The sequence below is a fragment of the Pan paniscus genome, chromosome 6, assembly GCF_029289425.2.
Source record: "Pan paniscus chromosome 6, NHGRI_mPanPan1-v2.0_pri, whole genome shotgun sequence".
Lineage (NCBI taxonomy): Eukaryota > Metazoa > Chordata > Mammalia > Primates > Hominidae > Pan > Pan paniscus.
This window is the reverse complement of record NC_073255.2, coordinates 6,651,040-6,678,732: the sequence shown is the minus strand read 5'-3', so window position 1 is coordinate 6,678,732 and position 27,693 is coordinate 6,651,040. Positions and strand designations below refer to the sequence as shown.

Below are 27,693 nucleotides of genomic sequence, written 5' to 3'. Positions count from 1 at the left end.
CACCCGATGGACTGAGTGTGGTGGGCTTGGCAGGTGCGTAACTCGATGCCCTGCATGCAAATGGTGCCTGTGAGAAGCTGAACCTTCATCTCACAGGCTGATGGCTTTAAGGCCCCAGCTGTTCTTCTTCCAGCTGACAAGGCGTTTAAAGCACCTACTATGTGCCAGACGCCATGCTAGGGCATGGCACAGGGCAGATGCACCGTCCAGCAAGTTCGCTGCCTTGTGTGTGCCTTCCAGCGTGCCTGGAGTCACATCAAGAGACGCTCCCAATATTGGCCTCTGCCCCCTGAGAGCTTGCACTCACACACTTAGGCCCTGAGAGGGAAAGGGATTTTCCCTGAGTTACACAGTGAGGTCATCCCTCTCCAAGGTGACACCCCTGTAGCTCCCTGAAAACATCAGGCCTGGTTGGGCAGCCAGGAGGAGGGTGAGTGAGTGATCAGCCATGTAACTGCCTCCCACCGGCTCTCCCTCCCCCAGTGCAAGTTGCTAAATCTCTCTGTGCCTCTCAGCTACCTCACAGGGATGAGAGAGCTCATTACAGTAATGCCAGACAGGTTTTATCCAATGTTTAATTTTGCAAGTGCTGACACGTGTTTATTTAAACATGTTATTAAACACATAGAAATACTATGACGTGGAAAGTCTTCTGATCATTCTCATTTTCCAGAAGAGGAAACTGAGGCACAGAGCGAGTGCAAGGGACACGCTGGTAAGGGACACAGCTGGGACCTGGGCCCAGGCAGGATGGGTGTGGGGCTGCCTCTGTACCAGCGGAGCATGCAAGGTCTGAGTTTGAGTTAATGCTTACTATTTAGTAATCGTTACGTCAGACGATAATACAGTGACGTTCTATGTTACATAATAAAAGTAAGAGCTTACACTGTGGAAGAGAGATCCAAGTACTAGGTGCGGGGGGTGGGGGGTGCTGGGGAGAGGAAGGGATCCCACCACCGGAAGGGGAGAGAGGTGGTCTCCAGGGCCTGAGATGCACTGGAATAGGAAGGAGCTTTTAAGGAGCTCAGAAAGGCATCACAACCTGCTGAGGTTCTTGGCACACAAGCTGGCGCAAAGAGCCATCTGGTCTACCACCTGCCTGGTTAGATGGGGCCCGGTTATTGAAGGCGGTTTTCCATTCATGCATGCCACAAACCTGCACGCTGGTTCCCTGGCTCATGGCCTCGGTGTTCTCTGCTGTGCCTGGGTGGAGGCTGGGGACCCATTCCTGAGGCTTGTTGGGGCATAGCTGGCTGCCCCTTTCCCGCAGCTGTATGGGCCTCCTGGCAGGCGTGAGCCAGCAGGCCTCTGGGAAAATCAAGGGCAGGCAGAGGAAGCCTGGGGCCCACTGTGGAGACGTCTGCCCACCAGCTGTTCCCATCTTCGTCTTCCCACTGGAGTAAGGGCAGAGGCCGTGGACTCCATCCAGCCTGGGCCTGAGTGCAAGGATAGTGGCTTCCCTGGGACGGGGAAATGGGCAGAGGGTGGGGTTTAAAAGGAGAGGTGTCTGGCTGGGACATCTCCAGGCAGCATCAGGCTCGCAAAGGACACTGTGCCAGAATGCTGTCAGCTGAGTCTTATTTCTGGGCTGAGAAAGGGGAACCCAGGACATGGAATGCCGGGTGGCTGGGGCTGGGGTTTGCAGAGGAGATGGTGGGGGAGGCCCCCACCTGAGTGCCAGTGGCTGGGGCTTGCAGAGGTGATGGTGGGGGAGGGTTTGCAGAGGTGATGGCGGGGGAGGCCCCTGCCTGAGTGCTGGTGGCTGGGGCTAGGGTTTGCAGAGGCGGTGGTGGGGGAAGGTTTGCAGAGGTGATGGTGGGGAAGGGTTTGCAGAGGTGATGGTAGGGGAGGCCCCCCACCTCCTAACCATTTGCTCCTGGCCTGATCCCAGTGCTTCGAACCCCACCATTTGGGGAGATTCCTCTGGGCCCTGTTGTGTCTTTGGTTTTCAAGAAGATGCCAAAGGTCTGCCAACAGATCTGGAAAGGGCACTGTCCTCACAGAATCAGAGTCTGTGGCCCCATCCAAACTCGGCTCCTCCTTCTGTCGGTTGAGGTAGGGAGGGAGGGCACTGCGGGGGCTGGGAGGCTTGGGGAACAACAGGGCCATGTCTAAGACACAGGGGTCTCCAGGGGTGGGTGTGTCCAGAGGGCCCTGTCTGCGGAAGCGGGAATTAGACGAGGCTGCCTAGCCCAGAGCCGGTCCTGTTGGTGGACGGGGTCCTGTTGGTGGCTTGGGTCCTGTTGGTGGGCGGGGCCCTGTTGGTGGGCGGGGCCCTGTTGGTGGCTTGGGTCCTGTTGGTGGGCGGGGCCCTGTTGGTGGGCGGGGCCCTGTTGGTGGCTTGGGTCCTGTTGGTGGGCGGGGCCCTGTTGGTAACCCCTGGGGGTGGAGATGGAGGCACTCATTCAACCCTGGATGTGATTCAGGCGCTCAGGACCCTGGACAGCTCCGGGCTGGTCCCAGACACTCTTGGGGGCAAAAAAAGAGGAAGCTCACGTTTCCAGCCTCCTGTGCATTCCAGCCTCCTGTGCATCCCATCCTAAGAACCCCTGGAGTGTTGTTCCGCGGAGATGAGATTCTCAGGAAGAGAAATGAGGGCAGAGGTCCAAGACCCTTCTGTCCAGGATAGGATGCCAGAGAGGTCACAGCTGAGGTCCACAAACCAATCAATGGGCGAGAGGGAATCTGAACAATCTGAACCAACACGGCCAGGGAGGGGGGCCCTTCTGGAGTCCTAGAGTGGCTCCATCATTAACTTGAGTGTGACCGAGGACCTCAGCTTCCCCAGCCAGAACACAGATGGAACAGTTTCCAGGTGGGGTGACCGCACATCCTGGTCCGCCCTACTGTCCCGATGTCACTGCAAACGCCACCTCTTTGTACTCTCAGAAGTGCTCTGGTTTGGACACTAAGTTACATGGTCGGTGTCTCTCTGGGCACCCTTTGCATTCAAAGCATGCTAATGATTTCCTCATATTTCAACTTTTAGCAAGAAAGGCTTTCGGCCAGGACCAAGGAGAGGGCCTGTGGATAGGTCAGTCACCCCCGATGCTACTTCCCATTCTCCAGTCAGGCCCGCTGAGGGTGACCCACTCTCCCTTCTTCCCACAAGGTACTGCGGCCCCAGGGTGTCCAGAGGAATGAGTGGCCAAGACCTTTTGTTGGTCCCTATTTTCCTCTTCCTGCTTTACTAATTGAACTCCAAATTTAAGCTGGACCCACCTAAATACTACATTTCTAGCTTCCCTTGCACGTAGGACCACATTCTAGCCAACGGGACGTGAGTGGAGTTGAAGTGTTCCACTGGTGAACGACTCCCTTAAAAGGAATGGACATGCATGCCCCTTGACAGCTGGGATGCAGATGTGATGGTGGGAGCGGGAGCAGCCACTTTGGTTCCAGACATGGAAACTGCAGGTGACGGTGACAGAGCCACCCTACCAGCCCTGGGCCACTGACTTCTGGCTGTTTGTGAAAGAGAAATAAACTTCTATCTTATTTAAACTACCGTTCTTCAACAGCTTGTCCTACCTAATACAGATGAGAGGCTTCTCGCTCACAGGAGCAGATTACAAGGGAGGGGGCCTGGCACAATCTGGAGGTACTCTGCGCATAGGGGGAAGGGAAGAGAAGCAGGACTACAACTTCCTCCTCCCCTGCGACCTGTCCCTGACATGCCCACCCTGGCACCACAGCCCCACCCTGGCCATCCCTATATGCTGCACATGCCACGTGTGTTGGAGACGCCACTGTTTCTGCCATCTCTCACACCCGAAAGCACCCTGTGCCCCTCTAAGTTCCACACACTCTTCCTTCCTAGAAGGCACTCTGATCTGTCTGATTCTCTGAGGTCTGCATGCATGCACTGTTCCTCTCTGGGAGGGTCAGGCCCCCCCATGAACCACATCCCCAGCCAGGCCTGGGCTCCCAGGGACACAGCTAAGGCTCCAGCTCCCCCGGCACCTTCCTCCGAGTGGAGCACACAGTAGGACCGTAGCATGTGCTTGCAGACTGGACACACTGCCTACCTCCACCTGCCCCTTCCTGGGTGTCCCAGAGTCTCAGCGTGTCAGCTGAGCAAGCCTGGAACTGCGGCCCACTGAGGTGCTCATGGCATCTCAGGGCCATGCTGCAAGCGGCCAGGCCAGGATACTCCAATGTCCTGAGCAGCCTAAGCTAGGGCAGGCAGAGAGTCCCACGGGCTGCTCCAGGTACCTGTGATCTCCATGCAGAGAACAGCAAGGCTGTGATACTGGAGTGTGGGCGGCTCTCCCGGGCTCCGGCTCTGGGCAGATGCACGGCCCCTGTCTGCCTCTATTTCCTGCGTGCGGCGGCACCACTGACGCCCATCGCTCAGGGCTGTGGTGTTACGGAGAGGCTGCGTCTAGAAGGTGCTCAGTAAATGTGTCCTTCTCCTTCCACGCCTTTCCCCCTCCTCCCTCCTGCACGCTCTGGCAGAGAAGCAGCTCCTTGAGCTCTGGGCCACGTCTCTCCAGATCAAATCATTGCTATGAAAAAACAGCAGCCCTGTCTACTAATTTCCCTCTGGCTCCCATGCCCCTTGCCGGCTGCCTGCGCCCTGGCCCCTGCAGATCCTCCTCTTCTCCCGACCTCCTTCCTCTCCCCTCCCCCTCCATGGCTGCCGTCAAGCCAGGCCTTGGCGCTGGCCTCCTCCCCAGGCCCTCCAGTTCCCCTGCACGCTCTCTGACCCACTTTAGCTGCTGGAATCACAGTTTCCCGGGTGAGGCTGGGGGAGTGCGGCTGCAGTCCTGGCTGTGAGTCACTGGGGCTGAGTTTGCAGGGGGAGGGGACAGCTATGACACGCATGCAGCCCCCAGGGGTCATCACGTGACACGTATGCACAGGGATGCCTACACCTGTGTGTGCAGAATGTGGATATCCTTGCACATGCAGGGGACCTGGAGATCACACCTGTGCAGGCATGTAGCTGGGCCAGCCTGGGGCACACAAACACGCATGCACACACAGACATACGCCCACGTCCAGCGGCAGGAAGGAAGGCAGCTAAGGCTCTGGAGGGAGGATGGGGGAGAAAGACTCAGTGGCACCTGCCCAGATGGCTCGCCGGGCACATGCCAGGGCCCCAAGAGGGCCTCAGAATTTACCCAGGCCATCACCTCACCAGATGCTGTGTGAGCCCCTGGGGCCTGGGCCTCCACAGCACACAGCACGATGACCCTAGACCCTCTGGCTGTGGGACCAGCAGGGAAACCTGGAATTAGCTCAAGCCAAGGCTGGATTGCAGGGTAGTAGGACCTCAGGGTGGGCAGGACCTTGGGGTGGGCAGGACCTAGGGGTGGGCAGGACCTAGGGGTGGGCAGGACCTTGGGGTGGGCAGGACCTAGGGGTGGGCAGGACCTCAGGGTGGGCAGGACCTAGGGGTGGGCAGGACCTCGGGGTGGGCAGGACCTCGGGGTGGGCAGAACCTCGGGGTGGGCAGGACCTCGGGGTGGGCAGGACCTAGGGGTGGGCAGGACCTCGGGGTGGGCAGGACCTTGGGGTGGGCAGGACCTTGGGGTGGGCAGGACCTTGGGGTGAGCAGGACCTTGGGGTGGGCAGGACCTTGGGGTGAGCAGGGGATGGGAACACGTGGAGCAGGAGCAGGCAGAGCTGAGAGGGCTCCTGGCTTCTCATTCACTTACTCACAGACCCTCACCCCCAACTCACTGAGGAAGAGCACAGAGAGGTTACATGACTTGCCTCTGTGTGCACAGCTGGTGAGCAATGGCGCCCACAGCTAAACCTGGGCCTGGGACAGATCCCTCCTGCTGGGTGCCAAAGAGCAGGTCAGAGACCAGGGGTCAGAGGCCAGAGTTCAAAGTCGGGGGTAGGGTCTATGAAGGGAGGAGGCCAGAGCTCAGGCTGAAAGACAAACTCTGCGGCAGGGATGGGCAAACTGGGGCCGGAGGCAGCCTTCAGGAGCCCTGACCCAGGGGGAGGAGGGAATCTCCAGGTCCTGCCCAGCGGGAGAGGCCAGAGGCAGGGGGCTGGGCATCTGCAGCCACGCCTTCTGTCTGCTAATTAAGTTACAGGAGTCACAGGATGTAAATTACAGGAGTCACAGGATGTAAATTACAGGAGGAAATTAAAAGACAAATGAAGATCTAGGAGCAGAAGCTGGATCCCTGCAGCCTGGCCTGCCTGCAGGAGGAGGCTGATTGCAGCGGGGAAGGGGCTTTCTGGGAGGCAGAAGTGGGCAGGAGACCCAGGTGCTGGGGAGGGGAAAGGAATAGCTCCCTTCTCATCCAGGGTGGCCCACGGGGCGACTCCATCCAGGCTGGGCTTGGGCAGTCCCAGGTGTGTGCAGAGGGGAGACAGGATGGAGGCAGGGGGTGCCCTTGTGCTGGGCTCCTATGAGGAGAAGCAGCCAGGTGTGGGGTGGAGGCGGAAGCAGGGAGAACCCAGGCTGGGGGATGCCCCACAGTGGGCCGTGGCTCATCTCACAAATGCCAGCATGCAGCCTCGTGAATACCACCAGGGCAAGGTCTATTGCCTGGCAACTAGTAGGTGCCAAACAACTACTTGGCAAATGAATAAGACATATAGTAAGCACCAACCCAAAGGCAGCAGTGACTGCCGTGGGCAAGAGAATGGCTCTTCTCTGCCGTTGGCTGAGAAGCTTCCTTCTCAGGCTGTTGGCTGCTACCTTCCTAATGACAAGGAACAGACTTAGCTGGTGTATTCCCTTCTCCTTCACCTCTACCCCACTTCCCAGTTTCCTGCCTGGGATGCAGATACAATGGCCAGAGGTGTGGCAGCCATCCTGAGGCCATGAGGACAAACGTCCGCAGTGGCAGAGCAGGAAGCTACAAGGAACCTGGGCCATTGACAACCCCTTTAGGCTGTGTACCAGCTCCACTGCTGCCATCTTTGCATAAGAAAAATGACCCCCACATGGGGTTCAACCATGCAGTGTTTAGGTTTGTCTTGCGCAGCCAAATTCAGTCCCTAGCTGACACAGCATAAAATACTACTGAATCATTTTATGAGAAAGTTACTCTCACTTTAAAACTCTTGATTACAACAAGAAGAAAGTCTCAGATCAGGGTTGGTGAGTCTTGAACACCTCTGCACACTTACTGCTCTCCCTTTTTAATAAAGCAATAGTAGGCCTTGGGCTCTGAGCCTCCCCCGGGGCTACAGCATCCAACTAGAATTTAATAACATTGTTTTGTTTCCACTGAATTTATTTTTATGATTATGAATTCTATTTATGGCAAGAGAGGCTTGTTTTCCATTTGTAGTAGTGCTATAAAGCTTCCCTTTTAAATAAATGTATTTAAGTTTTTAAAAACTGAATGGATTTAGAGGAAGGCGGTAGGCTTGAAGTCGGAGGTGGTGGGGGGGGTGGTGAACGGACAGCTCTGGTGGGGATGCTGCCCAGCCCTGCACTGCTGCTTTGAAGGACAGTCTGTCCCGGGCAGGGGGAGCAGGCAGGGCTGGGGTGGTTAAGCCTGGCCCCTCCGCATGCTGGGGGCTGAGCCTCTGTCGTGAGAGGGTTTGTTCCACCTGGAGACAGGCGATGGGTTTCCCTTGGGGCTGGGGAATCTCTAGAAGATGCAACCTCAGAGGCCTAGGCTGGTCAACTGGGCGATGAGCTGTGGGCAGTGACTTGAAGCTGACCTGGTCACTGAGCCACTAACTCAACGTCCCAGGTTCCTTCCAGCCCGCCCGTGTGAGGCATGACTTCAAATGCGGGGGCTCCGGGAGCCGGCGTGACCTTTTGCTGATTAGCTCGCGCTGTTTGCTCAGCAGCCGCCAGCTGATCTCTGGACAGCGGCTCAACATGCCAGCCACAGCCGCCTGTCACCCTCTGGCAGATAAATAATTGCTCCTGGAGAGGTGGGGGAGGGGAGCCGGGCGTGCGGCAGTGCTGGGGGAGTGGCATGCGGGGTGCGGGGATTGGCGAGGTGGCCTTGGGCGAGTCGCTGGGATGCCAGCCCTGCACTTGAGCAGCACCTCTGCTGGCAAGGACATCGCCCCCCCTCCCCAGAGAGGGAAACCGAGACCTACGGAGGGGAAGGGGCTTGCAGAGAGGGTCTGGGCTCACCTCCATGGGCTCCCAGGCCCTGCTGTCTTGAACAGGCCTCTGCCTCCTATCACAGCCACCGGCCTCTCTCCCTGGTGCTGAACGAGTCCAGCCAAGGTCACCCAGGGTCACAGGATACCAGAGAGCCCCTTCTAAACTCTCAATCACTGCCTGGATAAAAGCAACTTCTAGGGACCAGGCCTTGAACACAGGAAGTGGAGGGGAGGGGCAGGGGCTTTAGAAGCTGGGAAACTTCAACTCGCTGAGTGACAGAAGGATGTCCCTAGAAGGGATCTCGGAAACAATGCGTCCCACCCCAAGTTCCTGAGGAAGACTCAGCGGAGCGGCTGCCTCCACCGTCAGACCGCGCAGGAGCCAGGACCCATCTGTCTTGCCACCTGCCTTCTGAGGTGGGCCGGGCTGGGAAGCATCCCATCTACTCATTCAACAAACATTTATGCACTGTCTCCCACCTGCCGGGCTCTGAGGCTCACAGCACAGAGCCTGCAGCCTGGGGCTGAAGCGAGAGAGAAGACAGAGATTTCATGCCTGGCGAGGACTCCAGAGGCTATGGGGCTGGGGTGATCCCACCAGGCTGCGGTGAGCCTGGAGGAGCCTGAACTTGGGCTGGGATGGAAGGACAGGTATCTGTGGGAGGAAGGAAAGAACTAACATGGATGCAGCATCGGTGTTCCGGAGACTGCTGAGTTCCCACTCCATGCTCAGGGCAGTACCCAGAGTGGTCGAATGAGTATCTACTTGATGCCAGGCGGTCTACGCATCCCACTGAACGCTTCCCTCCCAAGGGGCCTTATTTTCCCCATTTTATAAATAAAATGTGGGCAGGGACTTGAAGCCGTCCTGATAAAAGATAAGAGATAAAAGAGGGACGTCAGAGGTAGAATATGACTTGCCCAGCATTTCACATCCAAAACCCAGCAGGGCAGAGGTGGTCTGACTTTTAAAAAGGAAAGAAAGCCTGGGTGTGGTGGCTCACACCTGTAATCCCAGCACTTTGGGAGGCTGAGGTGGGCGGATCACTTGAGGTCAGGAGTTTGAGACCAGCCTGGCCAACATGGCGAAACCCCGTCTCTACTGAAAATACAAAAATTAGCTGGGCATGGCAGAAGGTGCCTGTAATCCCAGCCACTTGGGAGACTGAGGCAGGAGAATCACTTGAAAATTGGAGGTGGAGGTTGCAGTGAGCCGAGATTGCACCATTGCACTCCAGCCTGGGTGACAGGGCGACACTCCGTCTCAAAAAAAAAAAGAAAAAAAAAAAAGGAAAGAAGGCTGGGCGCCGTGGCTCATGCCTGTAATCCCAGCACTTTGGGAGGCCGAGGCGGGCAGATCACGAGGTCAGGAGTTCGAGACCATCCTGGCTAACAGGGTGAAACCCCGTCTCTACTAAAAATACAAAAAACTAGCTGGGCGTGGTGGCGGGTGCCTGTAGTCCCAGCTACTCAGGCCACTGCACTCCAGCCTGGGCGACAGAGCGAGACTCCTTCTCAAAGAAAAGAAACAGACAAACTTGGGGGACAGGGTGTTTCAGGCAAAGGGACCCCCACATGAAAAGACACAGAGAGGGAAGGCCCGTAGCTGCTGCCGGGCATCTCAAGCAAAGCCCAGCTCACGCCTCCCAACCACTGTCCCATCCCCAACGGCTGTGCAATGGCCTGGGGTCCACACAGCCCAGTCTGCTGTCCTCGCCCTAACTGTCCGCACTCTGCCGCAGCCCTGTGGGCCTCTGTGTTCTGTCTGCCGCAACGTGGGTCTCAGTCTGGAGGCCAGGGGGTTCCTGGGCTCCTGGCACGGTCCGAGCTGCCGCCCCCTCCCCCAGACTGCCCTGTCTTCCCAAGAGCTCCCCGCCCAGGGAAGCCTCATTGAGAGAGGGTCTGTGGGGACGCCCTCACATTTCAGGTGGGGACACTGTCACCCACAGAGGGGCAGGTGCAGGTCACTGTCACAGGGCTTTGCTCCGGTAGGGGATCAGGACAGACTGGATGAATACACGAAGAACTGAAAACTGGGATGTCCGTTTCTGAGTGCGCTTTCTCCCTTGTCTCATTCTCTCTCTCTCGCTCTCTCGCTCTCTCACTCTCTCTCTCTCTCTCTCTCACTCTCTCACTCTCTCGCTCTCTCTTCAAGGTTTTTCCTTCCCATGTCTCTCTGAGCCTCTGGCTGTCTCCTCCTCTTTCTGGAAGTGTCTATATTTTCTGGGTCTCTCTGTTCCTCTCTCATCTCCTCCTCTTCCCACACTCCCTGCCCTTCCCTCCCCTCCCCTCCTCTGGCCTCTGGATGTTTGGGGCATAGGCTGAGCAGGGGTCCCACAGGCGGGCCTCAGTGGCAGCTGCTACCACCCACCCCTGCACAGCAGACCCACCCTGGGTTCATTCCCTCATTTCCACTTTCTAGGCCAACCGACAGACCCACATGGAACACAGTCTGCACACAGGGAGGACGTCACTCCACTCTGGAGACGCAGCCCCTCAGAGACTGGTTCACATATTCCCGGGGCAAGGGTATCTTTCCTGAAATACAAATGTGGTATTGAGGTCAGCAGGGCTTGGAGGGATCCCAGATGGGAAGGAGGGACTATCCCACTGGGGAGGTGGAAGACCTCAGATGGGGCCAGGTAGGGGCTGGCGTCTGAGTCCCTGCTGATCCTGGCTCAGGCGGGGCAGCCCACTGTGCCGCAGGGAACTCCAGGCTGGGGGCCTGGAACACCCGGGACCTTGCCCTCACTTTGTGAAGATTTTGCTGGGTGGTCTCAGGAGTGAGTCCCTTCCCTTCTCTGGGCTTCAAGTTCCTTATCTATAAATGAGAAAGTTGGGTTCATGATCCCAAAGGTGCCTTCCAGCCCTAATATTCTAGGCAATATTCAAGGCAGCAGAGCAGGACAGAGCTAACAGCAGCAGTGGACCAGGGGCTGGGGCCTGGGCAGGGAGCAGCCTGCCCTGGGGACCCCATCACCTGCCAGCCTTTGTGGGAAGGAAGGAGAAAGACGTGGAGAAACGAACACTGGCCTGTGAGTTAGAGGAGACCTATGGCCCCGATCTGACTCTGAATCACTATGTGGCCCCCCGGGCCTCAGTTTCCCCACCTGTAACATGAGACAGCTGCAATGGATAAGACTTGAGGGCCTCCCAAATTGGAGATGCTACAAGCTGTTGGCAGGGCCAATGCTGTGCGTGGAACCCCTCCCTACCAAGTCCTGGTGAGGCTTTCAAATAATGCCATAGTGGCAGGGGTGAGGGGGCAGGATAGAGCCTGGGAAATGAGGTCCTTTGGGATCCCTCCCCAGAGTTCAGTTCAACTTGTCTTCCTGAGATACCTCCCTCTAAAAGCTGTGGAGAGGTCTGGGGAACCATCTGACCATGAGCAGAAAAAGGCAAGCCTTGGGAGGTTCTAGACAGATTGTCTGTCCCCCCATGTAATGAAGGAGAGAACCCGAAAATTCCCAGATGCCTTCCTCTTGTGGTCCATTGGAATTGGCAGAACATAAGGAATACAACCACTTTAAATAAACTCAATGTATAGAACTCTTCAATATGGAAGACAAGCTATTTATTGAGGAAACCCACAGTCTAAAATCCAGACTTTTCAGTGTACTGTGTTGCTTAACAATAGCGCCTCCTTCTGGTTAAGTTAGATATTACAACCGAGCTCTATTAGACAAAGAAACTACGTAACAGGACCTGCTAAATTTGAAAACTGCTGAGTTGGAGTCCCAGAACTGGGTGAAGTACAGTTTCCCAAATCCAAAGTACAGTTGCCCAGAGAGGACATATCTGCTATTTCTGAAAAATGCTGCAGAAAAAGAACTTGTCCAGCTACCTTCCCAATGCAGAATGAAACTCAGAAAAGACACAGCATAACTGGGTCACCAAAAGATCTGGCAAGCCATTGGGATGGAGACCTCCACCTGCCTATTCACCTAGGCATTCAATTCAACATTTGTATATATTTTTCCAGACAAGAACCTGTTTCAAATACATACTGCAAGTCAATATTAACCTACATGACCTATGCCGTGTTATTCACATAGTGGTTTTACGCTCAAACACTGGACCATATCTGATCACAAAAGTGGTGGAAGATGAAGTCTCCTCTAATCCTCAGGGCTGATCCTGGCTTGTCAGGGAAGGATAATGGTCATACCCCGAGTATGGCCACCACCTACTTAGACTATTTCTGGGTCCCCCGGCAGCCCCAGGCTCCTTTTGTCCAATTTCGAGGCCACCCCTGCGGCCTCTGTCCACTCCCTTCATCTGAGGGCAGCACCATCGAACAAGAGTCAATCCCTAAGAAACGCTTATTTCTGCAGGACACCTGGCTCTGTCTCCATCTCCTTCCAGGCACACGTACTCACAGGTCATTAGGAATTGTTCCTGTCCCCCTTCTCTGCAACCCCCTGCGGAGAGCATGAGGAACAAGAGCATGCCTTACTTGCGTGTCAGGGCCCGCCAACGACCTGATGCGCCAGCGAGGAATAGGCTGGAGGATTCCTCCCTGCTGGGCTCAAAGACATGTTCGCCTCATTCCAGCAAACAGAAGGACAGCCTGGGTCTGGACGAACTGTAGGACAAATGGTCACCAAGGCAGCTGCACCTGCACAGAGACAGAGGGGAGGAGGGTGAGGAGAGATGGAGCATCGCCTCCTGCAGCTGTCTCAGCTGCTGGAAGACCCCATCTGCCGGAGCCACCAGCTGTCAGTCACACGTGTCGGACTGCAGGTACGTCACACCTCAAGAACAAATCAGAGAGGCTGGGGACTTCCTGACACACAGAGCCATGTGCCAGCCGGGATAGAGGGGAGAGGAGCCAACAGCAGATGCAAGATATGAACTGAACTGCAGACCCAGGGAGTTGCCAGACCTGGGGCCACTGCAACCAATTCCAGCTCTAGTCACTTGGCGGTGGCCCAGGTGTTTGGGGTAAAGGTGGGGCTCACCTCTGGGGCCACAGCCCCAGAGCCTCTGGGGCTGTTGGTCCATGGGAACCTTCCAGGCACATCACATCCAACATCCCTCCAGGAGGTGAAGGCAGATGAAACAACAGCTGGACTGATTAGGTAGAGACCCTGGGCATGCTCACCAGAACTGCTCCACCCCTGGCAGGGCCCTCTCCCTGGCACCTCCCACCCCAACTGCCTGGGAGCAGAGGATGCCAAATGCCAGGCCAGGCCAATGACTGAGAAGGAAACTAAGTCAGGAGGCAGAAGCCTCAGGCCCAAGCGCAGCTCTGTGCTGGTCTGCTGAGTGACAGACCTTGGGCTGGTCAGTGAACTATGCCGCCCACAGGTCAGGTCATTCGTCCACCCACTGGATCAATCCCAGGAAGCTTTGCGCACCCAGCCCTGGTGCTGAGGATTCTCCAGGCCTCATCTCATTTCACCAGCATACTTGCTTCCTTCACCACGAGGCGGCACCTGATCCCCATTTTGCAGATAGGGAAACTGAGGCTGAGAAGGGAAGTCGTCCTGCCAGGGTCGCACAGCTGGGGTGTGGTGCAGAGCCCAGCCCCATGAATGATGCTTTTGCATCTGGAGGGCAGGAGGGGAAGTGCTGTGGGGTGCTGGTGGGGTGCAGGGACCAGAGGAGGTAATGTCTACAAGACAAAGGGGGGTTCTAGGTGCAAAGGGCTTCGCGAGGTTGGTGCGGAGGCGGGGGGTTGGTGCTGGGCTCTGCCGCATCTGTGCCCCTGGAGGCTGAGGGAGCCTCAGGAGGCCCTAGTGGGGGCCAGGAGGGGCCCCCCGGTCTGTCTGTCTGCCTGTGCCCCACACCCACAGCTCCAGGGCCGGAGTAAGTGCTAGAAGGCGAACAGGAACCTGTAGCTGGAGGAAGTGTGTGTGTGCAAATAGATGAGTGAGTGGCACGTAATTACCTAAAATTGTGGGTTAGAAGCGGATGTAAATAACCAAAAAATACGTGGGGAAGTGGGGGGATGCTCATCAGTTAGAGATAATTACTTAACCACTAATTGAAATAATAATGGTGTGTATTTGAATATGCTAATGAGGCTGAACCTGTGTTGGAAAAGGTAACTGAAATAAAATAAGAGGAGGCTTCCAGGCCCACACCCGCTCTGCCCCAGGCCTTTGCCCCGTGAGCCGCCCTGCCGTCTACCCAGCCCGTGCCTGCTTCCTTTGCTTGGTCCTGCCCAAGGCCCCTCCCAGGGCACCCATCAGCCCCAGGGTTGCCCCTGCTTCCCGCGCTGGGAGGGCAGATGCTGCGATGCAGGGCGTTTGCCCACCAGCCTCCCGCACAGCCCCAGGGAGAGGCAGGAATGCATGCTTGTGGAGTGCCTACTGTATACCCAGCCCAGCTCTGCAAAGCACTCCACGTTATAGACTAGGAGACAGGCGTGTGCGGCCAGCCTGCAGTCACGTGGAGGGGTCGGGCCAGGACGCGGATTTCCAGCTGCTCTCGGACTTTCCAGCAAAGCCATCCAAAAGCGGAACAGCCAGACATCACGGAACCACCGTGTCACTGTGAGCAGAGGCCCAGACCGCTTGGGAGCGGGCTCTGCATGTTCTCACATGCGTGTGCTGGGCACGGTGTGCACGTCAGGGCACCTGCCCTGGAGCTTTTCACTCTCCATTAGCGTCGCAAGCAGACTGTGAGTGTACACAGACATGTATGTGCGTGCACACATATGTACACGTGTATGTGTGTTGCACATGTGTGCACATGCACATGAACTCATGCATGTGCACACAGAGGCATGCACACTCAATGACACAGGCACACCCACTGCTCTCCACAAAGGCTCACTCACACATCCAGGCCCAGGCATCCAACGCACCACCTCGGACACAGCCTGAGCTTTAACCCAACATCCTGCCTAGCATCTGCCAACGCATGGCACCCGAGGGGCTGGACACAAGGTGGGGTGCAGGGGCCCACTCATCCACTCTGTAGAAGCCAGCCAGGCCTGGAGGGTGGTCTCTCTGGGGCTGTGCACTTTATAGGGGTGAAGGTGATTAGACAACCTCACAGTGGCCCTTGCATTGCTGCTAGAAACCCACGCTTCGGAACAGCCAGCATCGATCAGGCATTCGTGGGGTCACTGGTGATCTAACACACAGCAGCTGCTGGCCCAGGGGCTGCACTGGGAAGGCCGGGGGCACGCCCAGATTTGCAAGTCATGGAGGGTGGTGTGGGTGGCAGCAGTGCATGGTGGGACTTGAAGGATGTGGAACTGCTGGGGTTTTTGTTTTGTTTTGTTTTGTTTTTTTGAGACAGAGTCTCACTCTGTTGCCCAGGCTGGAGTGCAGTGGTACCATCTCGGCTCACTGCAACCTCTGCCTCCTGGGTTCAAGCAATTCTCTGCCTCAGCCTCCCCAGTAGCTGGGATCACAGGCACCCACCACCATGCCTGGCTACTTTTTTATTTTTAGTAGAGATGAGGTTTCACCATCTTGGCCAGGCTAGTCTTGAACTCCTGACCTCGTGATCCACCCACCTCGGCCTCTCAAAGTACTGGGATTACAGGCGTGAGCCACGGTGCCCAGCCAGCTGCTGGGTTTTGAAGAAGTGGTGGCTCCTGCCCTTGTATGTGGTCCGCGGTGGCTCGGAGGAGGAACCCAGAGGGAGGCTAGGCTGGCAGCTCAGCGACACCACCACTGCCGTGACCTGGACAAGCCCCTGGAATGCTGTGCCTCACTTTCCCTCCCTGTAGAACAAGGACGATCGTGGTCATCCCTTTGTCGGGGTGAAGGCTCACAGTTCAATCTCGTCTGGAACCGCAGGCTGGGGAACCTCAGAGACCACTGGGCTGGAGGGGTCAAAGCTAAGAACCCACCCTGGAAAATACACAGGCAGTTTTGTCTGTGATATTCGGGGGCTCATCAGACCTCCCCGAGGACCATCCCGGGACACTAAGACTCTACTTTACAGAAGGGCAACGAATGTGTGCAGGATGTTGTGGACAGGAAACCGAGGCCCAAAGCCATCCACTGAATTGCCATGAGCCAGAAAGGGCAGGGCCAGAAAGGGCAGGGGCCCAGAGGGACAGCAGCCCCCAGAGGCGAGGGTAAACTAAGGCTCCGAGTGGCTGATCACACAGGTGCACGGTGAGGCTGTGAGGCCTGCCGTCTGAGGTGCCCACTGTGTGCCGTCGGAAGGGGGGCCCAGCAGTGCCCTCGGGCAGGCAGTGGCGGCTGCCATGCTGGACTCACTCCCCTGGCACCCTGGCGGTTGGGGGGGGCTCCTCCTCCTCCTTCCAGGATGAAGAACAACTCATCAACTTGCAAATGTCCGGGTGAGAGGGTTGGAAAAATGAAGGCGCCCAAACTTGACATTTGCATTTCAAACACTTATATCAGCAAAACAAATAACAGTAATTATACCATTTGCATATTTTGTGCGATGATTGTTTAGCGAGGTGGGGAGGAGGGGCGCCTGCTGATGCCAGCAGCCCAGCCTCCCTCGCAGCTGTGCCGCCCCGCCCAGGGTCCCTGCCACCCCGCACCTCCATGCTGCCCACCCCTTGACCCTGTGGGTGTGGCGTGCAGCCCTCAGGCTGTTGCCTCCTGCGGGCCCTGCCCTTTGGCCACTGGGTGTCCCTCTGTTCTCCAATACGCGCCCCGCCCCCCAACAGCAGGTCTCCACCTCCGCCCTCTGCACTTGCTGTGCCCCCTGCCTGGGAGCCTCTCGCAGACCCACCCGGGCTGGCTCCTCCGTTCAGGGCCCATCCTCACTGTCCCCGTCTCCACATTCTGATGGGGACACGCACGGCTGCCTTCTCTCCAGCCGGGAGCTCCATGAGGCTCTAAGCTGACCTCGAGCCCTGGTGGACAGGGCCGACCCTTGGTGTGGGGCCTGCCCAGCCCACAGCCCAGCATACAGCAGGCAGGCCCTCAGCAGACAGGTGACGTTGCCACTCAAGTCCCTGCCCCCTACTGGGGGCCCGGGCACCTGGCTGGGGAAGGGTGCCCAGACCTGGCACTGACCTTGCAGGGGTGACGTGATGTGGCGTCTCAGAGTGAGGGAGACGGGACTCACAGGCAAGGGCAGTGGGTGATCTGACTGCGTACCCCAGGTAACACTCAGGACCCCAAGCTCACCCCCACCTAGTACTGCTGTAGGTGGAGCCTCCTGGGGTGGGGAGGAGTCGAGACCCAGTGACCTACATGGCTTTGTGTGTATCACCATGTGTTTACGGAGGGTCTGGCTGTGCGTGAGCACGTGTGCACATGCATGTGTGTGTGTGTGTGCACGACTGTATGCACGAGTGTGTGTGTGCGTGTGTGTGCATGCATGTGTGCTTGTGTGTGCATACATGTGTGCTTGTGTGTGCATGTGTGAGTGTCTGTGTGCTTGTGTGTGTGTACTGTAGGTTCTCGACAACGCTGGTCCTTTTGTCCGGATCAGGACCAAGAGACTGGGTCTCTGGGTGCCCATTCCCCACAGCCCAGTTTTGGGGTGAGGAGGGGGAGAGTATGGCCTCCATTGGTGCTGGGAAAAGGAGGTGGCCCCACCCACCAGCCCACTCACAGCTGGCAGGGTCCCTCACCCAGAGGCCACCATGTCTGGCTGCAGGCTCCCTTCTCCTGAGCGGCAGCCGTAACAAGAACAACAGCGGTTGTGCACCTGTCGCAAATGCCAGGCCCTCCCATGGGCTGACTTGCAGAACCATCCTCCAGCCCCACAAGGAGGTGGAAACTCCAGCTTTATTATCCCTGTTTTCAGATGGAGAAACTGAGGCACACCGCAGTGACGCCTCTTGCTGAAAGTCACACAGAAGAGCTGGGATTTGTACTGAGCCCTCCTGGCGCCTTGCTTTTTGCAGGACAAACCCCCCGGCACACAGTCCGGCGACAGCCCTTACAGGACAGGTGTCATCAGTACCCCCATTTCACAGACCGGGAAACCAAGTCTCAAACATACACAGAGACCTCCCCAAGGTTACACTGGATGTAGCTAAACTCGGCCGAGAGTTCTTCACTTTGGACTGAAACTCAGGCAGAGGCTGCCAGTAGGATTGTCCCCGTGGTAATTAGGGCTCCACAATCAATCCCAGCGTGCAAGATGCCACCTCCCTGCTTCCTTTAATCTCCCCCGCTCAGCACCGACAGAGGAAGCTGAGCCCAGAGACTTGGAAGTGCAAATGAGGCCCCATCCCCTGGTAAACTGCAAGCGGCAATTAACTCCTCACTTCACACCCCACAGCCCCACAAATTCCAGACGGGGTAAGCAGTTAAATATGAAATATTAAGCCATAAAAAAGCTGGAAGAAAACAGAATTCAATACTTATCAGTTCTCAGGAGGGAAACAGGCTTTCCAAGCTCAGAAGGAAGAGAATAAATTTTAAAAGAAAAAGGAGGCAGATTTGACCAAATAAAAATAAGAAAAAGGAACACAAAAAGTAACCCAAATTAAAAGCTGTATAGCAGAGAGGGAAAGATATTTGTGGCGAATGTGACAGATAAATGATAACTATCTTCATTATGTAAAGAACTCGTTCAAATTGATTAGGGAGACATCAACAGCATATAAACAAATTTGTAAAGGAACAAACACAAAACAGAAAATACAGGTGGTTACGAAACGTAGGGCCCAATGCTCAACCTCCCATATAAGCAGGGAAATGCAAATTTTTAGAAAATACAGTGAGATGCCATGGGCCCATCAAAGTAGACATGATCTAAAAAAACAAAAACACCAAACTAAAAATAAATCCCAGTGCATTAATTAGAGTGCTGGCACGGTTGTGGTGAAATTGGCACAATTCTTTTGGAAAGTCATTTGGCAATACAGATCTAAACTCTTCACATGTGCATAACTTACAGCATATCACACCACGGTGCAGCTAAAACTTTTTGCAATCAAGAGCAACACAAGGATACTTGCTGCCACCACTCTGATTCAGCACGGTGCTAGTAGCTGCAGCCATTGCAATAAGGCAAGAAAAAGAAACAAAAATTATAAGATTCAGAAAGAAAGAAACGAAGCTCTCGCTATTCACAGACGATGTGATTATGTACATAAAAAGTCCAAAAGAATGTATATGTTACCAAAATTAATAAAATATTAGCATAAAATTCATATACAAATATATATTGAATTTCTATATATCAGTAATGAATAGAAAATGAATATTTATGAAACATCAACACTCTTCAAATTATTTTATACATTCAAGGCAATCTCAATCAAAATCACAGTCCATTTTTTTTCTTTTTGTGGAACTTGACAAGCTAATTCTAAAATGTATATGGAAGAAAAAAAGCCCAAGAATGTCACTAAATAAAAAGAACAAGGTGGAGTGAGGGACGGTCTTCTTCTTTTTTTTTTTTCCCCCAGACGGAGTCTTGCTCTGTTGCCCAGGATGGAGTGCAGTGGTGTGATCTCAGCTCACTGCAACCTCTGCCTCCCAGTTCACACCATTCTCCTGCCTCAGCCTCCCAAGTAGCTGGGACTACAGGCACCCGCCATCACGCTGGCTAATTTTTTTGTATTTTTAGTAGAGACGGGGTTTCACCATGTTAGCCAGGATGGTCTCAATCTCCTGACCTCATTATCTGCCCACCTTGGCCTCCCAAAGTGCTGGGATTACAAGCGCGAGCCACTGCACCCGGCCGAGGATGGCTCTTCTTCCATCAGATAATGACAGTTGACTATAAAGCTATGGTGACTCAGATATTATTATAAGATTAGACACACAAGCCCATGGAACAAACAGAAAAATCCAGAAACTGACCCAAGAGGCAGCCCTTAATAGAGAGAGGAGGCAGCATGCACATCCTTGCTCCATTAATTTTTTTTTAGAGAAGGGGTCTTGCCATGTTGCCTAGGCTGGTCTTGAACTCCTGGGCTCAAGCAGTCCTCCCACCTCAGCCTCCCAAAGTGCTGGGATTACAAGCATGAGCCACTGCACCCAGCCAGAAAAATATATTGATGACTGAGAGACAGGGAAGAATTTCTTCCCACTCATGCAAGAATATATTGATAAATATTACTACATAAAAATAAAGAATTTCTACTCGTAAAAATATACTATGAAAAGCTAGCCTGGGCAACATAAGAAGACACCGTGTCTACAAAATTTGTGTAAAAAATTAGCCAGGCATGATGGAGTGTGCCTGTAGTCCCAGCTACCCTGGAGGCTGAGGTGGGAGGATCATTTGAGCCAGGGAGGTCAAGGGTGCAGTGAGCCATGATCCCACCACTGCACTCCAGCCTGGCCAACAGATCAAGACTCTGTCTCTAAAATATGCACACACACATGCACACATACACACACGCATACACACACACGCGTGCACCACACACACGCGTGCACCACACACACATGCGTGCACCACACACACATGCACACAGGCTCACATACGCACACACATGCACACGCGCACACACACGCACACACACACGCACATACACACGCACACACACGCATACATACATCATGCAAAGTATTAAAACACAAGCTACACGACAGCTACCTTCTGAGAGAATGTGATCTCATTCAGAATCTATAAACACCTCTTATGAATTAATAAGGAAAACTGACACCTCAGTCATAAAATGAGCAGAGATCTTGAAAAGGCATTTCACAAATGAGGACATCCACACGGCCAAAAACCCCGTGCTCAACTGTATTACTCGCCAGGGAAATTCAAATGAGAGCTTGGTAAGATACCAGGACACACCCGCCAGACCGGCGAGGCTTCAAGCATCTCATCAGATCTGGCGCTGGGGAAGGAGGATGTGCGGCAACGGGAACTCTCGTCCGCTGTCCTGAGGGTGCAAAGCCTCACCACCGCTTTGGGAAAGAGCCGGCGACTGTTCTCTGGGGTGTAAACCTCAGGGAGGGTCCCACACGTGTGAAGCAGGAGATAGGCAAGGGAGCTCACCACAGCCCCAAAATGGAACCGACCTTGATCTCCTCTTAGGACAGAACACGCTTCAGTGATGAGAATGAACCAGCACCAAGCACAATGAATGGGTATGTCTCCCCCGGATAGTGTTGACCAGAAGAACAAGGTCAGAACGGAAGAAGTATGCAAAGATTTCATTTATGGGAAGTTCAGAAACAGGCAAATCCAGAATCAATTGTCCAGGAATGCTGGTTGCTACGATCAGGAATGAGAGAGCTCTGGGATTGGGAAAGAAAGCGCCAGAAGCCTCTGAGGGCCACCAACATTCTAGGTCTTCACCCCGACTGTGGTCACGCAGATGCATTCACACAAAGTTCACACGGTGGTTATTCTTTCCCTGGCTCAGATGGGACTTTCGCACCCTGCTGTATAGATGGCTTGTTCCAACTCAGTCTACACCTCCACAGGGCTGTGAGGGGATGTCGGGCCTTTCACCCAGCAGCCCCACTTCTGAGAACCTACCAGAAGGAGAGAATCCCAGAGAGAAAACCATGTACAGCCAAAGATTTCCATTGCTGCTTGATAGAGAAGGAAAAAAATGGAAACCACCAAAGTTTTCAGTAAGAAGACAATGATGAGGCTGGGCACGGGGGCTCACGCCTGTAATCCCAGCACTTTGGGAGGCTGAGGCGGGCGGGTCACCTGAGGTCAGGAGTTCAAGACCAGCCTGGCCAACATGGTGCCCATCTCTACTGAAAATACAAAAATTAGCCGGGCATGGTGGCACGTGCCTGTAATCCCAGCTACCCGGGAGGCTGAGGCAGGAGAATCGCTTGAACCTGGGAGGCGGAGGTTGCAGTGAGCAGAGATCATGCCATTGCACTCCAGCCTGGTCAACAGAGTGAGACTCCATCTCCAACAACAACAACAAAAAAAAGTAGGAGAATGACTAAATCAATTAAAGCACACCCTTATTATTCTTATTATTGACTGTGGCAATTTATTTATTTATTTATTTATTTATTTATTTATGATGGAGTCTTGCTTTGTGGACCAGGCTGGAGTGCAGCGATGCAATCACGGCTCACTGCAACCTGGACCTCCTAGGGCTCAGGTGATCCTCCCAGCTCAGCCTCCTGAGTAGCTGTGCCAACAGGTATGTGTCACTCTACCCAGCTAATTAAAAAATAATAATTTTTAGAGACAGGGTCTCACTATGTTGCCCAGGCTTGTTTCAAACTCCTGGGCTCAAGCGATCTGCCCACCTCGGCCTCCCAAAGTGCTGGGATTACAGGTGTGAGCCACCGCACCTGGCTGCAACTTGGAAACTGCTGGAGGTCAGTGAATGATCAGACTCAACAAGTCCATTCTCAAGATGGACAGAGATATCAACATGTCTCTACAAAACACATGTGCGGGGAAGTGCATCACTGCTCACAGTACCCATGATAGCCCAGACTAGAAACAACCTGAAAGGCCATCAGCAGAGAAGGGATACATCAACTGAGGTACAGCCTTACATGGGAATACTATACGGCAATGAAGAGGAACGAACCGCCATCACATCTAACAAGGATGAATGAATTTTGCAGGTGCAATGTGCAGAAGCACCCAGACAGAATGTGTATATAATGGATGCTTCCACTTATACAACATGAAAACACAGGCAAAATTCAGCTATGCTGGAAGGAGCCAGGGTAGTGTTTACCCTGAGGTGGGGGAGAGGTGACCTGGAGAGACCATCAGGAGACTTCTGGGGCTGGTGGCACCGGGGGCTGGTTTTGTTCTGTTTCTTCACTGGGGTGCTTGTGAAAATTCATTAAGCTGTGCACAGTGAGGATTTGTGAACTTTTCTGTATGTAACTTACATCTCAAATGTTTAAGTTTCTTTTAAGAGTGATATCAACCCTGAAACAAACGCCGATCCTCAAAAGAAGAAAAAAGACCAGAAGGAGAAGCTCTAAAATGCTGACAAGCTTCTCTTGCATGGTGGAGCCACGGTTTACATCTCCTGTTTTCAGCATTTTCCTAGTTTTCTTTAGTGTATACACATGTATATTGCTTTTGAAATTAAAGAGAGAAATAATATGCTATTACATATATTCAAATGCCAGGCCCCCAGAAAAGGATTCGTGTTTAATTAGGACTTTGTGATTCAGGATGGCACAATGTTTTATATGTTGTAAAAAAAATCTCATTGCGGCTGCCAAGGGTGGCCAGGCCCCCTCGCCCCATCTTCTCACTGCTGTGGCCCAACCATTCCTCACCCGACAGGAAGCTGACGTGCTAATTTGCTTAGCAAAGTCAGAGGGAGCGCCGAGGGTGCAAGGCAGGAAAAGAAAATTGCCACAAAAGGGAGGCAGGAATATTCCGAAGGCATTAACCTGATGAATTGTATATGAGAGCTGTAAATTTGATAAGTGCTTATTAGAAGTAGAAAATGAGGCTTGAAATTTGCTTGTTTGCCTGAAATGAAGGCTGAGGTTCCCTCGGAATCTAATCGGCTAAAATTTTGGCTAGATGTTCAAATGTAGGCATCCTATGAAAAAAAGGATACCTAGAGAGATGAGGAAGGCCAGGAGAGATGGTAACTGTTGTGTCAGGCACATTTGGAAATATTTATTAGAAAGAGAAAAGAAAGTCTGATGTCTTCTCCAAGCCTGCTGCCTTAGTCAGCGCCCGCCCGCCGGCCGGCTCTGCGGGAAGCCCAGGCCTGGCCCCAGCCCCACTGCCCTGTCTCTCCTTTCTTCCCACACACCTGGAGGCTGAGGCAGGAGGATCACTTGAAGTCAGGAGTTCAAGGCTGCAGTGAGCCATGATTGCACCACTGCACTCCAGCCTGGGCGAAAGAGAAAGACCCTGTCTCTCAAATAAATTACAATTAAACAATTTTTAAAAATCTGTTCAGGTGACACATGCCTTGATGTGTTCACAGGCAGGCAGCCCTGATCAGGGTGAAAAACAGAGATAAAGTCCCGGAAGGAGGAGGGGTGGGGGCAGGAAGTGGACACCGCCCTAGAGAAGGGTCTCAGATCACACAGCATTTGTTGCAAATTTGGCAAATACCGATTTTCCCAATTGTACCCCTGGGTGCGTGGACGAGAGGACAGGCTCAGACAAGGCCAGTGGGAAGCTGGGAACCCAGACCCTAAACACGTGCTATACACCGGGCTGGCCTCGGCTGTGCCGGGACCTGGCAGGCAGGGTCAACCCAGCGGTGCTCAGTCCTACCCACAGAGTGGGGAGTGCAGGCCCCAGGGTGCTCCCAGCACCGGCTCCTCCCTGCACAGGCCCCTCCAGCAGCCCAGATATCCCCGTGGAGGAGGGGGCAGGGGCGCGATTGTTCCTCTCTGAGTCCCACACTCTGCGGCAGCCGAGCAGGGGTCTCAGGCCCTGTGCATGTCCATGGATGGGAATATGGGCGTGAGACCCTCCCCTTTCCCCTCTAGACCTGGCCTCTCTCCTGCCTGGAGGGGTGGGGGGGCTCCTCTCTGCCCTGCCTGGGGAGGCACAACTTGCCATCCTCATCTCCAGCACTGACTGCCTCCAGGCTATCTCACCCCTGCCGCGAAGCCCAGATCAAACAGGGTAGCTGCTTCTCCAAGGTCACAAAGCCAGTGAGGGGCGCTGGGCCTTGGACCCCAGCCTGGGCGAGTCGCCTCCTCTGAGAAGCCTCCCAGCCTGCCCCACTGAAAGGGGACGAGCAGTCCCTGCTAGTGCATTGCTCGTGGTCATTTCCTGTGGCCCCCATTGTTTTCCTAATGCCTTCCTTTGCTCGAGTCACCCCACTGGACCCTCAGCTCCTTAAGGGCAGTGCCGTGGGCTGAAGTGTGCCCAGCATCCCTGGGATGAAGCCCTGGCCCCCGGCTGATGAGAGGAGGCAGCGGGGTCTCTGGGAGGTGATCGGGGTTAGCTGAGGTCATGAGGGTGGGGCCCATGATGGGATTACAGCCTTTACAAGGAAGGATGCCAGGCTGGGCACCGTGGCTCACACCTGTAATCTCAACACTTTGGGAGGCTGAGGCAGGAGGACTGATTGAGCCAGGAGTTCAAGACTAGCCTGGGCAACATAGCGAAACTCCATCTCCACAGAAAAAAGTTTTAAACAATAATTAGCGCATGGGTGTGGTGGCACGCACCTGTGGTCCCAGCTACTATGGAACCTGAGGTGGGAGGATGGCTTGAGCCCAGGAGGTGGAGGCTTCAGTGATCTGTGATTGTGTCACTGCACTCCAGCCCAGGTGACAGAGGGAGACCATCTCTGGGAAAAAAAAAAAAAGAAAGAAAGAAAGACACCAGGGCATCTGCATGCCCTCTCTCTCCCTGTCTCTCTTTCCCTCTCTGTCTCCATCTCTCCCTCCCTCTTTCTCTCTCCCTCTCTCTCTCTCTCTCCATCTCTTTCTCTCCCTCTCACCCTCTTTCTCTCTCTCTCCTTCTGTCTCTTTCTTTCTCCCTCTCTCTCTCTCTCTCCATCTCTTTCTCTCCCTCTCACCCTCTTTCTCTCTCTCTCCTTCTGTCTCTTTCTTTCTCCCTCTCTCTCTCACATACACACACACACACACACACACACACACTCTCTCTCTCTCTCTGTCTTGGGAGGACACGGTGAGAAGGTAGCCATCTGCAAACCAGGACACTGGCCCTCCTAGAACCAACCCCGCTGGCACCCGATCCCAGACTTCCAGTCTCAGGGCGGGGAGACAATGTGTGCTGCTGTCTAGACTCCAGTGTCCCGCTTTTGTTATGAGAGCCGGGGCCGACAAAGGCAGGCAGGAGTCATGTCTGCCCTGCTCACTGCTGTGCCCCCACATCTAAACCAGCCTGGGGCTCGGCATACAGTAGGTATTTAATAAATGCACACTCCAGGAGGAAACAGACTTTTTCTGGTAACCCTAGGGCCTGGTGGGCCCAACAAGATTTGCTGAGTAAATGTTTGTGAATAAATGAATGGGAGTCAGTGAAACCAAACCAGCACGGTTTTTTTTTGTTTTTTTTTTTTGACACGGAGTCTCGCTCTGTCACCCAGGCTGCAGTGCAGTGGCGCGATCTCGGCTCACTGCAACCTCCACCTCCTGGGTTCAAACAATTCTCCCTGCCTCAGCCTCCCAAGTAACTGGGATTACAGGTGTCCGCCACAACGCCCGGCTAATTTTTGTATTTTTTAGTAGAGACGGGGTTTCTCCATGTTGGCCAGGCTTGTCTTGAACTCCTGACCTCAGGTGATCTGCCCGCCTCAGCCTCCCAAAGTGCTGGGATTACAGGTGTGAGCGACCGTGCCTGGCTGCACAGCTTTCAAAGCGGGGTTCATGGGCTTAGGGGGCTGAGTCTGCTCCTGCCTCCCAGCGAGACTCACCCAGGCTTGTGCCAATGGTCCTGCTCTTGCCCTTTAGGGAGTGCCCTCGATGCGGACACCTGAGCCCTGAGCTGCAGCCCTGGAGGAGGAGGACGCAGCTGGTGCTGGGAAGGGCTGGGAGGCCGGCCATGCACCTGGCACGCTACTACTTCCTGGGGCTCTCAGGCAGGAGCAGGGTCCTGGTGGCTTTCCTGGTGGAGGGACAGAACCCTCACAGCCCCAGCGGGCTGCGCGTGAGCTCTGCAGCCTCAGAGCAGGTCCCACCATGTGCCTGTCGGCCACGTCTGCTGCCTGGCACAGCCACGTGCATCCGGAGCCGTCTGCAGCGTAACTCAAAGTGAGGGGGATGGGCACATGTGCACGACACCCGACGCCCCTCTGCAGCACTCAACAGGGAGGGCAGGGAGCTGGAATTTGTCCCAGCTGGGCACAGGCTGCTGTTGGCAGCCAGGGTCAGGGAGACTCTCAGAGTCCCCCACTTCTGTGGAACAGACAGTTTCTTTGGTTCTGGAATTAAACTATTAATAGCAGTGGAGATCAAGAAACTCAAGTGCAGGGCAGCTGACAGGTGGTCTCGAATGCACCCTGGGGGGTGTGCAGCCAGCAGCCCTCAGAGCCAGTCTAAGTTTGGCAAAGGACCGCTGTGCGGGCCAGGCATGGTGACAGTGACGTCTTGGTGTCAGGGCCTCCTGTCTCATACCCTCGCTCCTGCAAGGGCCTCTGCACCTGGGCAGGTGGGCGTCTGGGTGCTGGGGGAGCTGACTCCTTCAAGGAGATGGTTTCCTGTCTCAGGGAGGTGGGGGGTACCCCTGGGATCTGCTTCTAGGGGCATAAGCTCCGGCCTATCGAGTGACTGATGGACCAGAGCTCTATCTTTCTAGAAGGCCTGGGAGAAGCCAGGAATCCCCTCCCGGAGCCTCACCCCACTCCTCCCTCCAGCCATCCTCCTCCAGCTCTTTGTGACATCACTGCCGTTGCCATGGGAACCCTGCCAACTGAGCGGATGACTTCACAGGAGGATGGGAGGCGCTGGGCTGGGCCGGCCTGGGTCTTGCAGCAAAGGTCTTTGATAACCAGCAAAATGGCACAGGGAGGCAGGAAAACCACCCGCAGGGAGGCCAGTGTGGGTTTAAGGTGATGGCATTCCCCAGCCCTGCCCGGCACCGGCCTCCCAAGCCTGGGACCTGGGGGCTCCCTGCCTCCTTCCAGATGGAGGTGGGCATGGTGGAGTGTGAGGGGCCTGGGTCTGCCAGGGCTGGCTGGGGACCCCTGGCTGGAGCTGCTTCAAGCCTCGGTTTCTCTTTCTAGGAAGTGAGACCAGAACCACCGACTGGGCGCTCCCTGCTGAGTCTGTGGCCCTGAGGGCTGTTCAGCTCTAAGCATCGGTGCACGGACAGGTCAGACAGGGCTGTATTGCTCCAATCGCCCTGCAAGAATCACAGCCAGACGGGGGCTTCCCGAGTGCT

General features: G+C 54.8%; 1 protein-coding gene across 5 annotated transcripts in view; it reads right to left on the bottom strand.

Moving 5' to 3' along the window:
* Positions 1-27,693, bottom strand: part of ELFN1 (extracellular leucine rich repeat and fibronectin type III domain containing 1) — an 82,025-nt gene that overhangs the window by 26,478 nt on the left and 27,854 nt on the right. For 4 of the 5 annotated variants that reach the window (XM_034963504.3, XM_055115661.2, XM_034963503.3 and 1 more), the window contains exon 2: positions 12,500-12,661. The gene's annotated coding sequence lies outside the window, so the exon portion shown is untranslated. Of the gene's footprint in view, positions 1-12,499; positions 12,662-25,013; positions 25,289-27,693 lie in introns of those variants that run through there. The other variant, XM_034963507.3, reaches the window with a different exon arrangement.